The sequence below is a fragment of the Cynocephalus volans genome, chromosome 2 (genome assembly GCF_027409185.1).
Source record: "Cynocephalus volans isolate mCynVol1 chromosome 2, mCynVol1.pri, whole genome shotgun sequence".
Classification (NCBI taxonomy): Eukaryota; Metazoa; Chordata; class Mammalia; order Dermoptera; family Cynocephalidae; genus Cynocephalus; species Cynocephalus volans.
Genome location: NC_084461.1, coordinates 49,073,605 through 49,087,091, shown reverse-complemented (window position 1 = coordinate 49,087,091; position 13,487 = coordinate 49,073,605). Strand labels below are relative to the sequence as shown.

At 36.7% G+C, this 13,487-nt stretch overlaps 1 non-coding gene across 1 annotated transcript; it reads right to left on the bottom strand.

Moving 5' to 3' along the window:
- Positions 1-8,480: 8,480 nt before the first annotated feature.
- LOC134371296 (U6 spliceosomal RNA) lies at positions 8,481-8,587 on the bottom strand. The gene has a single exon (XR_010022737.1). It is a non-coding gene; the product is annotated as a U6 spliceosomal RNA (small nuclear RNA).
- Between the last annotated feature and the right edge of the window lie 4,900 nt (positions 8,588-13,487).

The window sequence follows — 13,487 nt, the reverse complement described above, 5'->3', positions numbered from 1 at the left end:
AGCTGTATGATTTACTACCTCCTGGTAGGATCAATGTCCTTTAAGGAGAGGCCAGAAGAGGGTTTGATCTCTTGATCATCTTGCTATTTTCCTTGAAAATCTCTTTTCCCTTTGCTTCACTTCCAACTTTTCTTTATTAAAACCTCAACTGTGTAAAGCAACCATGGGGCTACTTCAAAGCCCCCCCCCAGCCCCCTTCTCGCCATTCCCCATTCCCCGCCCAAGGTTCAGAGCAATTTCAATCTTCCTTGAAATAGAGCCTCGTCAGAGTAGGTGCACAGGAGAGATTTGCTAACTATGTAGCTGGCAAATTCAGGGTGTTCTCTAATGTGAATTAGATCGACCCTCTAGATGGAAGCACAGGGATAGTTTGAATATCCCAATCAAATAAATGGCTAAACTCATAGGGAAGTCAGGCCATTTGTAAAACTAAGGTATGGATCTAATAATGGTCAAAGAAACTAACTTCCTTTCTCCCTTCCTTCCTTTCTTCCTGGCAGTATCTAGGAGCAGGGCAGAATATGACTAATGAGAGAAGGTGACAAACATAGAGTTGAGAAGATGAGATTGATAGAAGGTTTGTAATTCATTCTGTAATAGAACTTTAAATCTATCTTAGCTTAATTTCTCAAGAGTGGTCACAGACATGCTTCTCTGACTTAAAAGAACTAGGTTTTCTTTCCCTAGAAACACACCAAATAAAATACTAGAATTAGAAGCATATGCCAATACAGCTGGCTGTTTTTGAATAATCCTATGCAAAACTGTCAAATAAACATTAAAAGTTCAGTGACATTACAACAAACTTTTTTAGTCTTAAGTAAAATGATCAAACTGTCTTCTGGCCTCTCCCTAAATGACTTGTGTCATTATTTTTCAAAAAAAAAAAAAAAAAGCAAAGAAAAATAAGAAAGTATAATGTAACCCCCAAAACTTATCCTCTAATCTAAAATTTCTATCTTTACTGTGTAGCTTATAGAAGAATGACATAGGTCTATATGGATATAAGGAAGGTTATGCAATATCATAATTCACAATTTTAAAAGTAAGTTGCAGGACTGTGCACATAATACCAATTCAGGTCTTTAATAAAAGCCACATACATGCTTGAAAATCTGTAAACAGAGTCTAGAAGGGTGCTGCATCAGACATATCTTATGGACCACTTCAGATCATCTCAGCCTCACCATCGCTTGTTCTAGTCTCTGCTGGATGAATGTTCTGAGACATAGTTTATATAGCTGCTTCTTTAGATCCTGAGAAATCAAACAATCGGAAGCGCTAAGCTGCCCCCAGATAGATAATGCCCTTGTGTTAGCCCTGCCTTGGCTTCACTCTCCTTGTTTTAATTCCGGTCCTCTGTATTGCACTCCTAATAAAGTAGAACACATAAGGCTTTGCCTAAGACACACACACACACACACACACACACACACCCATACACAGAGGCACAAACATACACACAACTTTAAGTGTGGCCACTTAGTACAATGAGATTGGAGTGAGAAGTTTTTGTACCTTTACATTTTTTCTGTACTGTTTTCACTTTGGTTTTCATAAATGAATTTTTTTTCTCTTTTTTTAGCAGCTTAAAATAACATGCCTTTATTATATCACAGTTTCTATGGGCAGAGTCTTGGCACACCTTAGCTCCTCTGCAATCAAGGTATTAGGTGAACTATGTTCTTTTCTGGAGCTTGGGGTCTTCTTCAAGCTCATGTGGTTGTTGGCAACATTGAGTTTCCTGTGGTTGTAGGACTGAGGTTCCTGTTTTCTTGCTAACTGTCACCTAGGGGCCACTCTCTGTTCCTAGAGGCCATCTGCAGTTCCTTGTGTGTGACCTCTTCACAGGCCCACCCACAACATGGCAGCTTACTTTGCTAGGCCAGCAGAAGGGTTTTTCCAGGTGTTATTTTTATAATTGGAAAAAATTTTTAATTAACTAAAAAGTTCATCTTTGTGACTATGAAATTCTGATTTATTAAAAATGCTTCTGAAAAGGAAGAGGACCATCTGAGATATATATTTCTTCCACTGTATCTCAGAGCCCTTTTGCAAGTATGTTTTGCCATGGAAGAGTAAATAGAATTCATGTTACTTTCTCTGAAACACTCTTTTTCTAACACCAGCTTCCTCTGTGTGACTGGAATCCCACTGAGCGCTTCCTTTAATGTTGTTTGAAGGAAGTGTGCAGGAATTTCTCTCTTGAGCTGCTCAGCATTGCCACTCTTCCACACACCATGTGGGTACTGTCATGGTGTGCCATTGTGGGAATGCCATCGATAAACATGATTACAGTTAAAGGGGTTCTAGCTTTTTCTCTCAATCAGTCCTTCAAGAGCATAATCAAACCATTTCTTGTTGTAGGGAACCCTAAGCATTTTCTAATTGTTAAGCTTTCCCTTTTCCACTTGAGAAACTGTTTTAGAAACTCTATGCTCCACTGTAGACTCTGGCCCCTGCCATTTACCCTGCTGGCTTCCTTGTCCTGCCCTCTAGGAGATAACAGCAGTCTCACCCTCCCCCCCCGCCAGAGGCCAGAGGCAAATTAGGCTCCTAAAGTGACCAACAGACTGTGTCCCACAATCAGCCAATCCAAATTAGCAGGGCAGCATCCCTCATTTACATAAGAGGACCTGAATGGGAACCTGGGAGGGAGAGGGGTGGGAATTTAGGCTATATAAGGGGGTCTTTTCCTTTGTTCTGGAGACACTGGTTTAGGAGTTCTTGCTCCCCAGTTCTCTCCTTGCTTGCAAGCAAAAAGAGGCACCTGCTGTAACACTGAACAAAGAGCTGCAACATTAAAATAAAGAGCTAAGAAACCACAACACTGACGCTGGTCTTGGATTCCTCTGTGCGTTCGCCCCACAACATTCTGTGTATCCCTTGGGTGGCATTTGCATCTTTCAGGGCAGGAGAGGGAACATCAGTGGCCTGCAGCCTTTAGGCTTTGACTCAAAGTCTGGGACCATTTGCATTATCCTGCCCTGAGCATCATAACTTTAAAATATTAATTACTTTAATATTTAAAATTCTTTGCTTGAAAACTGACACTCCCTTTTAAAGTCAAGTGTGCTCCAAGAAGATGTAGATATTTAATGAATTCAGAGAAATGAAGACACAGAGGCAGATGTATCAATTCAGTAAGTAAGAGCCTTAAAGTCTCGTTTATCATATGGCTCTCACTGTGGATGATCTCGCAACAAACAAAACAGAACAAAACAAGAACGTATCCTAGTGTTTTTGTTGTCATTATTCTTTTTAGGAAAGTAAAATTCTAGAAAATAATCTATCTTTCTGCTCTATTAAATAGTAAAAGAGAAACAAAATTCTGTATTTCTGGATTTGAATCTGGCTTGGATTTAAGAAAAAAAATCAAGTTATTTCAAAGCACCTATCAGAACAAGACCATATTTGGTTCATTTGATGTTTTCCAATTTTTTTCAATCTTTCTGAAAAATTCTTACCGCTTTCATTTATTGATCTATATTCTCTGGATGAAATCTAAGTAAGTCTGTAAGAAACTGTTTACACATTAAATGAGGAAAGAAAGAAAACAAAACAGAGCTTTCAGGAATGGGAAATTAGCTCACTTTTATAATAATTGTATCATTGATTATTTTTCAGTTTCACCTGATAACATAAATTGCAAGGTGAGCTATTTTCTAATTTTAATTTAATTCCTGGACTTGGTGAAGAACTTTCATTTTAATTATGCTCATTTTGTATGTTATTCAATGTTGTTCAAATGTCACCAACCAACCAATTTACTTCTACTGCCCTTAAACAAAACAGGCTCAAAAAACCCCACAAAAATTACAAGAGCCTAAATCTACCCCTCGATCTGCCTTTATGTTCAATGGTTTTGGATATGTTTCTAAATGAGCCATTATTCTTGAAACTTGAAGCTACAACAGAGAAAGAGAGGCAGAAACAGAGAAAGATGTCATTCTTTTGGTCGAATTTTGTTGTTGTTATTGAAACAGAATATTTCTGTCATATCTCTCTTGTTTACTATTGGATCAGTGTTTGGCAGTAGCTCAATAATGTGACGCAAAGGGAAAATTCTATGAATACCGTCTGCATCTTCCAAAATTAAATGCCTCCAACTATGGATAAAGCATACAAAATAAGGCCAACTGTTATCCTTCAAAACTTGTCTTGGTCTTTACCAACTATCTCTGGGTTTCATGAACTCAAATGATCCTTTAATTTTGTCATCAGTTATTGGAAGGCAATCATTTTCAAAACTCTTCGACAAAAGAACAAAGGCAACACAATGGAACAAGATAGTCTTTTTCAACAAATGGTACTGCAGCAACTAAATATCCACGTGCAAAAAAATGAAATGAATCTAGACACAGATCTTACACCCTTCACAAAAAAATGAACTCAAAGGATCATAGACCTAAATATAAAATGCAAAACTATAAAACTGCTAGAAGATAACATTAGAGAAAATCTCAATGACCTTGGAGATGGTAATGACTTTTTAGATACAACACCAAAGGCACAATCCATGAATGAAATAATTGATAAGCTGGGTTTCATTAAAATTGAAAACCTCTGCTCTGTGAAAGACACTGTCAAGAGAATGAGAAGACAAGCCACAGATTGGGAGAAAATATTTGCAAAAGACACATCTGATAAAGAACTGTTATCCAAACTCTACAAAGAATTCTTAAAATACAATAGTAAGAAAATAAACAATCTGATTAAAAAATGGGCTAAAGATCTGAACAGAAACCTCAACAAAGACGATATACAGATGGCAAGTAACCATATGAAAAGGTGCTCCACATCAAATATCATCAGGAAAATGCAAATTAAAACAACAGTGAAATACCACTACATACCTACTAGAATGACCAAAATCCAGAACACTGACAACACCACATGCTGGCAAACCCTCATTAAGGAGAAGAGAATTCTCTGGCATATTTCAAAATGGTTACCTTTTCCTCCCCCTGCTAGAAGTATTTGGGGGATTTTTCTTAGATATTCATTGTGGGAATGTGATCAAGCTCCTGGAGGTAAACCCACAAAAGTGTGGGGGCTCCTGATGACTGTGTCCTTTCCTGGAGTTTTTAACTCTCAGAGTTGTCAACACTGAGCCTTCAGCAATTCATCAATTACAGTTCAGGTTTTGCTACCCAGGTGCTACTTTCTGTGGAGGTTTCTGCTAGTTGGTTTCTGCTGTCATAAATTGTGATTCTCTGTATTTGCCTTTCTCTCCAATTTTTCAGGCAGTGGTTTATCCTGTGACCTCATTTATTTAATGGATCTAAGAAGAGTTGTTGATTTTTCAGTTTGTTCATCTTTGTACTGTTAAGATGGAGTGATGACTTCCATACTCCTTATATATTTGACTGGAAAACCCATGATTGCTTTTTCGTGTGTTTATTCTTAAGTTTTTCAAACAGACTTCACGTTCTGTAGAACAGAAACTGAGCAGATTTTATTTACAGCTGCATTCTGAGGACCTGAAAAAGTGTGTGGCACCCGATAGATGTTCAAAAAATGTCTATTGAATGAATGAATGAATGGATGAATGAGTGAGCAGTGGCAAATCTATATCTTCTACTGTCTTTTAAATCTACTCCTTCCCTCTGTGCTGAGTACTCAACACATTTGTTACTTTTTATCTTATTATGAGAAATGCTTGCTCCTAGAGTCTGATCACCCTCAAATCTCTTTAAATATTTCATAGTCATTTTCTGATTTTTTGTATCTTTCTTCCCTCAGCCTCATCTTCCTCTAATACATATCTTTTAATGGCTTTCATTCATTATTTCCATATTGTACTTTCTCTGTGTATTTTTTAGAGTACATTTCGTATTTCATCTGAATATCAAGTTTCCATTTTTAAACTTTTTTTTTTTCACTGTTCATCTTATGTACCTCTAGAAAGATGTCTTGGTAGTGTGAAAGATACACTTACAAGTATATTGGAACCACCTCTCAGGAAGGAATCAAAGTGAGTCACTAAGGATCTGGTAAGGATTTCCTTCTAAGTTAACTACCCTGTCTGTCACACATGGAAAAATACTCCCTGATATCAATGCATTAGATGAATAGGAAAGCATCCACCATGCTGCATACTAATAAAGGAACATAAGCAGTGAATTATTTTGAAAGTCTCTTAATAGTCTGACTTACACTTATTTTCCATTAAGAGGGTACTCTGACTCTTGATTCTAGATAGCCAAATAAATGAAAAGGCTTCATACCTTCCAGAAATGGTAGTCATTATCTCTGACCTGGTGAGTTGCTAAAAAAGCAGTTTGTAATGTAAAATCCTAAGTGTTCTAACCATTAAGTAAACTCATTCTTTTTTACTTGAAAATAAAATGGTTTTCATCCCATTTAATAATCAATTGTTCTAAAGTAATTACTCAAGTTTAAAGTTGCCACGTTTAGAAAATAAAAATACAGGACACCCAGTTAAATTTGAATTTCAGAGAAGCAATAAACACGTTTTTAGTATATGTATCCCATGAAATATTTATTCCATGCAGTATTTAGGACAAACTTACACTAAAAAAAATTTGTTGTTTCTGTGAAATTCAAATGTAACTAGGTGTCCTGTATTTTTCTGGCAACCCTACTCAAGTTACACATCTAACAAAAAAATTGGAGACATATGGCAGGTAGATGTTCGGGGAATTGATGCTCTTTGTTTTGTTTAGATCGAGTTTGATTACAGTTTGCATTGGGAACATTTTTGATGAAAAGATGACCTAAACTGTGTGGAGGCCAAAACAAATGAGTCAGGGTAGCAGAAGGAAAATTTTTGATTAGGTTTAAGGAAAGTTATTTTGACTGAACAGATACCAGGTTTGGGATATATTTCCTTGAAATAAAAACTTTTTCTCAACCTAACATTTTCATAATCCGAGATCCTCCAAGACATTACTGACTGTAAACTTTAAGACATCTTACGTATAGAGACCAGGTATTTTGAAGAATATAAAAAAGTACATTGAATCTTTATAAAAATTTAGATTGCTAATAAAAATAAATAAACTGGTTGTGGCTCAGAGAAATATAAATGGTCCAAAGAAATGGAAAGTACGGTTCATTAGAAATCTTTGTAGGCCTACGTCCTAAAAGTAGTGTTCTAGACCGAAGGGTTTAATATTTAAAACTTTTTTTGCATTTGGGTTTTCACCTGAGGGTTTTCCATTTGAAAGTAGAACACAAGCTCCCAGATGGCAGATCATTATCTTATGCATCCTTATGTCAACCAGTATCTTGCAAAGCAGGTGCTCAGTAAATATTTTTCAACTGAGTGATTAAAATTCAAAGTTAGTATGGAAGGAAGCATTTGTCCTTGAACACACTGTCCGCTGTGTGCCATAAGAGCAGATCTTTCAGTAAATAAATGTGGATAATATGCTACTCTATTCATACACGGACAAGCTGTCAAGTCATCTTTGAGCGTCTTTTGTTGGTGTGTCCCAAGTTATTTTTTTCCCACTGATGTCATCTAAACAGTCTTGTTTTTCTGGTTCTCCTTTGAACACTTTGGCATCCTCCTGCCTTCCTCTAGCTGCTTCCAGCATCCATTATGTTCCCTTTGCCTTTCTGATTAATCTCCCCCATTTCCTGCATGTGTTCCCAGAGTAGTGTTTGTTCCAGTAGAGGGGTTTCCTTGTGGACGGTTCTCCCCAGAATATGTGATGCAATATGAAGAATGGAGAGAATCTGTTCAACTGGACACACATCTTTTTTCCCTGTACCTTCAAATTAATGTGTAATTTATCACCAAGTTGTGCTTCTTAATCACTCCTGTGCTTGGCACACTTTATTGGTGACTGCACTGGTTGAAGATAGTCTTTCCTGAATCTTTGTTTATGAAAGACTATTTCAACAGTTAATTTTCAAAAAGATGTTTCCTTTGTTTCTTTCTCCCACCACCTCTCTCCTTAAAGCACAGACCTTTAACCCCTCCAAATTCTTTTTTATAAAACTATATTTAACTTTTTGAATAGGTAATACAAATGCATGTTATAAAATTTAACCTTGCAAACAAACACTACTAGTACAAAAATCCTCCCATAGATGGACTAGACTTACACAAGCATACACGTTTTTTATAATGTAAAAGAACTGTACTTTAAACATTGTCCTGCCATTTGCTTTTTAAAATAATTAATGTTTGTTAAGAAGATAATCCCATTTTAGTACACATAGAGCTTTGTCTTTTTTAAAGTGACTGGATAATATCCCACTCTATAGCTCTAAGGTAATTTATTTTACTAGACACTAATTGATAGGCATTTAGATTTTTTCCCCAACTTTTGCTATTATATGTAATGATGCAGCAAATATTCTTAAACTACATATATGGCACTTCATATATATGCAATATCTGTAGGCTAAATTCCCAGGAATTAAATGGTTGGGTCAAAGTTGAAATGTTGACTAGATTGCCTTAATCATTATCATAAAAGAATAATCTCTCTTTTTTTTCAATAAAAATTTTGGAATGTTTCACAAATTTGCATGTCATCTTTATGTAGGGACCATGCTAATCTTCTCTGTGTCGTTCCAATTTTAGTATATGTGCTGCTGAAGCAAGCACATGGAATATTCTCAAAGAAGTTTCATTGCTGTTGATCACAAGTTCCAGGAGCAGATGGTCTCTATAGTTTTCCTTCCTACCAGATGTGCGTTACTTTGTTATTATTCCATATTCCAGATTCCTATGGAATTAAATCAAATATTAAATGTTCTGAGAAAGCCTACTATTCAAAGGAGCCTAAGGTAAATAATATGGAAGTGTTAAGAGTGGCAAGTAATTAGTTTCCTTTTAACATGTAATTTACTGAAATTTAAGAACTGAGAATTTTTGTTTGTTTGTTTTTGACCAGTAAGGGGATCGCAACCCTCGGCATGGTGTGGTCTGCACCACGCTCAGCCAGTGAGCGCACCAGCCATCCCTATATAGGATCCGAACACATGGCCTTGGCGCTACCAGATCTGCACTCTCCCGAGTGAGCCATGGGGCTGGCCCAAGAACTGAGAATTTTATATAAAGGATTTGCCTTAAATGGAGAATTTTGTGTGAACTATTTCCCTTTGTATGGACACTTGAAGAAATCACTTGGATGTTTTATACTCTAAAACATAAAGAGGTATACAGATCACATTTATACAAACCAATTCTAACACTGCCCCAATAACCAAACTACATACATCCCGTAAGTAATCTTAAGTCCACTGTCTTCATCTTCTGAGCCCATTACATGGTGTTGGGAAAATATAGGAAAATGGTCAGGGCCCCTCAGATGTTCAGAATCTTGCCGGGCATTTGCTGTGAATAGGTTGTATGTGGGTGGAGTTAGTGCCCTTGCATGGTGCCACCACCTTGGCTGGAGTTTTACTGTCTCGGGTGGTGGCCATGCCTTTCCAACCTGGGGCTTCCAAGGACATGTTTGCCAGTTACCTAGCTCTTAGACCTGTGTGTAAGGGGTCTGGGGACCCAGCCTGGCATGTGTGGGGTCTGGGGACCCAACGTGGCATGTGAAGGGTTTGTGACCCCTTCTGGACAATGAGCTCGAGGGGTCTGTGAGCTTCAGACCCAGCGCCAGCTCGACAATCAGCCCAGGTGGCAGGATTACCAGCAGGTAAAAGAGCTCGACAATTGACGTAGTCATGTAGGTTTACAACTGGCATCATGAACAGGATTAAGAGAGGTACAATTGGTGCTGTCAGCAGGATTCCGACATTAGCAGAGTTCCACACATGGAGAGATTCTTAACTTCTATTTCTTTTTGCCTAAGATGTGTGAGCAGCTTGCCTAGTAAGTACCACAAAGAATCCTTTTTCCCTGTTTTCAAAGAGGACAGCCCAGACTCTTGAGGTCCAGCTCAGACTCTGCTGCTGCTCAGATAAATCATCCGTGCTCTGACTTCTAGTGATGAAGCAGGACTGGGAACATTTTAGAAGAACAACTCTCCATAACTGATATCATTTTAATTTAGGCAAAAATATCATTTCTCTCTTTCCATGCTCTGGGAATGGAAATAGGCCAAGTTTTTTTTTTTATTACCCGTGTTTAAACCTACTCTGTAGATTTTGATTTATGACCTTCAGTGAAGGAAGTGCTCAGAGCTTCCATGGGCCAGTTCCTAAACGTGTGCATCATGTGATTAAACAATGTCAAGCCCAAGACGTGACTGGTTTCACATCAAAGTTTTATTATTTGCTGTCATGACTTTTTGTACTGATGTTTGCATATCATCTGGAGATAAACTATATTGAAACTTATAGTAAGGTTTCCTCTTTGTGGGAAATCAAAATTGCTTAAATTTGATGGCTTCCAGAAACTCAAAGCCTGAGAAGCATCCTGTTTGTTCTCATCCATAATGAAAGAGAATATTAAGCCATGCTTAGTCATATGGGTTTACTCTCTTCAGTTTTGGGTAACTGGGAACAGGTGGCTACACAGTCTTCAAATGGCATCATGGTGGAAGATGGCAAGAGAAATACCTGAGAAGATACAGCTTAGCTTCTCTGATACATAAGATCCATTAACATTTTTTATTCTTTCCCTTTGAAATCCTCATCACTGGAATTTGTACAAATCATTGAGTTTAGAATCAACAACTTCTTATTCACACACCGTTTGGCTAAGGAGAGGCACTTCACTGACTCTGCCTGGTCATCACCCATAATGTGGGCTTCCTCTGTTTACTCAGAAAACTGGCTGTAGCGCAAGCTTTATATCCATTGGGGTAACTCCAGGCAGTTTATCCAAAATATGCTTTGTACTAAATAAAGTTACAATTTGGAAGTTTAAATGAGATAGCATGTTGCTAAAAGTCTTAGATTCATAGTGCTGTCAATAAAAATATAATGCCAACTACAAATGTGAGTGGCATATGTAATTTTAAAGTTTTCTGTAGCCCAATTTAATAGGTATGAAAAAACAGGTGAAATAATTTTAATAATGTTTTCCTTAATCCAATGTATCTAAAATACCAATTTAATATTTAATTAATATAAAATTATTAGTGAAGAATTTACTCTTTTTTTATTTTTACTAAGTATTGAAGCTTTTATTTTATGTTGACAATACATCTCTATTTAGACTGACTGCATTTTATGTGTTCAACAGCCACAAGTGGATGGATAAAGGCTAAGGTATTAAACTGTGCAGTCTTAGAACAATGGCAAACATTTCATAAATATTAGCAATTTAAGCTCTTACTATTCTTTTTCTCATCTCCCATGGAACTCTTCGACTCTACTCTGAATTTATATACCTTTTTAAAAAAATTATAACTGCTTTTTGTCTTTCTCTTTCTAGAAAAAAATGCTCATTATACAGCACTTTTGTTTTCTGTGGACATTCATTCAACATTTATCCATTCAGAATCTACTATGTTCTAGGCACTGAGTGGTCTAGTTTCTAGCTTAGTATTACCCATGATACCAGATAAAGTGTCTTCCCCAGCATAGGCATTCAATACATTTCTGGTGCAGGAATTGCCTAGCTTTGTATACACGCACACACATTTCTGAGTAGTTATTTTTTTCAATAAAAGTTATGTTTTTTACAAATTTTTCTTTTTAATTAATAAGCAATGGTTTGAGCAGTGACAGTATTTGCTTTGATTGAGTTTGAGAATTTAATCTGTCATAGACATCCCTTTGTTATCAGTGAGCGCTCCACTGATATATCATTCCAAGACCTGCAGTGCCACTTGAAGACACAAACTTGGCACAATCTCATCATCTTTGTGTTGGAAATAAGCAACAAAACTGGAGATTTTTATGTAGTGTTTTAAATGATTAACCAAAGTAATTTAACATGAAAGTTTTGTACAAACTGTAAAATTTGTACAAATATGAGCTGTTGCTAATAATGGTCTACAGCAGGTTTTACCATCCATTCCCTAGAATGTAGACAAGCTCACAGAGAAAATAAAATGGATCTGTGGTCAAACAAATATAGGAAATGATATACACCATATCCCAGTTTGGGACATTAATAATGAACATTAGGATATTCTAAGTTCTCTTAAGTTTAGGAATAACAAAACCTGTTTGACTTTATTTGACCAATGACAATAATTTTTCAGGATGATGTCTATAAATTCTACAATACTGATATACCATAGAGCACACCCACAATTTGGCAAATTTTGGATCAAAATAACAGTTTATAGGGCGCAGGAGGCCTGGGTTTTAAGCTTGGCTACCTACTACCTACAACTCTTTGCATCTCAATTACTTCTTTTGAAAAAATATAAATCGGTGATTTTTTAACACTGATTGTAGGTCATTATCACCTGTGGAATATTTAAAATAGACAGGTGGCTGAGCCTCCATTCCTAAAGAACCTAATATAATAGGTTTGGGATGTGGCATATATGTCTTGGGGGGTGGTGATGTTCATGTGTGCACATGCGTGCTGGGTTCTAAAGCAAAATATATTGCTTACAATGAAGTAGTTGAAAGATGTGGGTGAAAATAATCTTTAAATTTTAGGCAGAAATGGCAGCGGAAGTACAACTGTAAAACTGGGAAAAACAAGCTTGTGTAAATAAGAGATGCTTGCAGAATAAATCTCCAGAAGGTGCTGTGGAATCAGCTGGAATTCTGTGAGGAAAGATTCAAAATATGTCAATTTACGTCAAATTTATCCTTTTGTCAATTTTTATGTAGTTGAAATATGGCACAAAGCTTTGTTTCAGGCTGTTTCTGCCTCAGTGGGAGTAATTCCTAAACTGATAGGTCTCTGATAAGACTGTCTTCTTTATTTGTGTGCTCCTAAAAGTAAAGGAGGAAAACCAACCTACCCTACCTAATAAGACATGTTAACAACTTCCTATCTCAGTTATATTAAAGTTAATTTATTATAATTGCTAACATAAAGAATCTTAAAGTCCATGTAAAACTAATCATGAATATAGGGTTTTAGTTTTGGTATGAACAAATAATTGGAATTTGGAAATGTGATACATTTTAACCTTATTTTTATTCTGTTAACTTATCAAAATAGACTTAGTTGCCTTTTCCTTACTTCTGCAGAACCAACTAAATACCCCTTAACCAAAGCAGTGAGTGAGTAGGCCTTTCCTGCACCATGGGACTTTCTATGTCATTCTGAGGTGGATTAAACAATCCACTACTGAACAATGCCCATGAGGCTAATGGCTTCAACAGAGATACTATCATGGAGGGTTTTCCAAATTGTTATACCACAACCCCAACAATCTAGCTGAACTCACTTTTACAGAAATCCTGAGACTGAACATGGCTTCTTCCACCTACAATTAACTGCATATGACACATGGAGGAAGGAAAACATTTCAGTAAAAATCTGAGAACAGATTTGAAGGTGTTTGACAAGAGATGCTGTACAAGATTACAAAAATCACACCTAAGAAATCATAGGCTACATGTGTTTTCAAAGTCAAATGGCAGCTTTGTTGTTGTGCTGGCTATTTAGATTGTTTCTGGCTTCCCACATG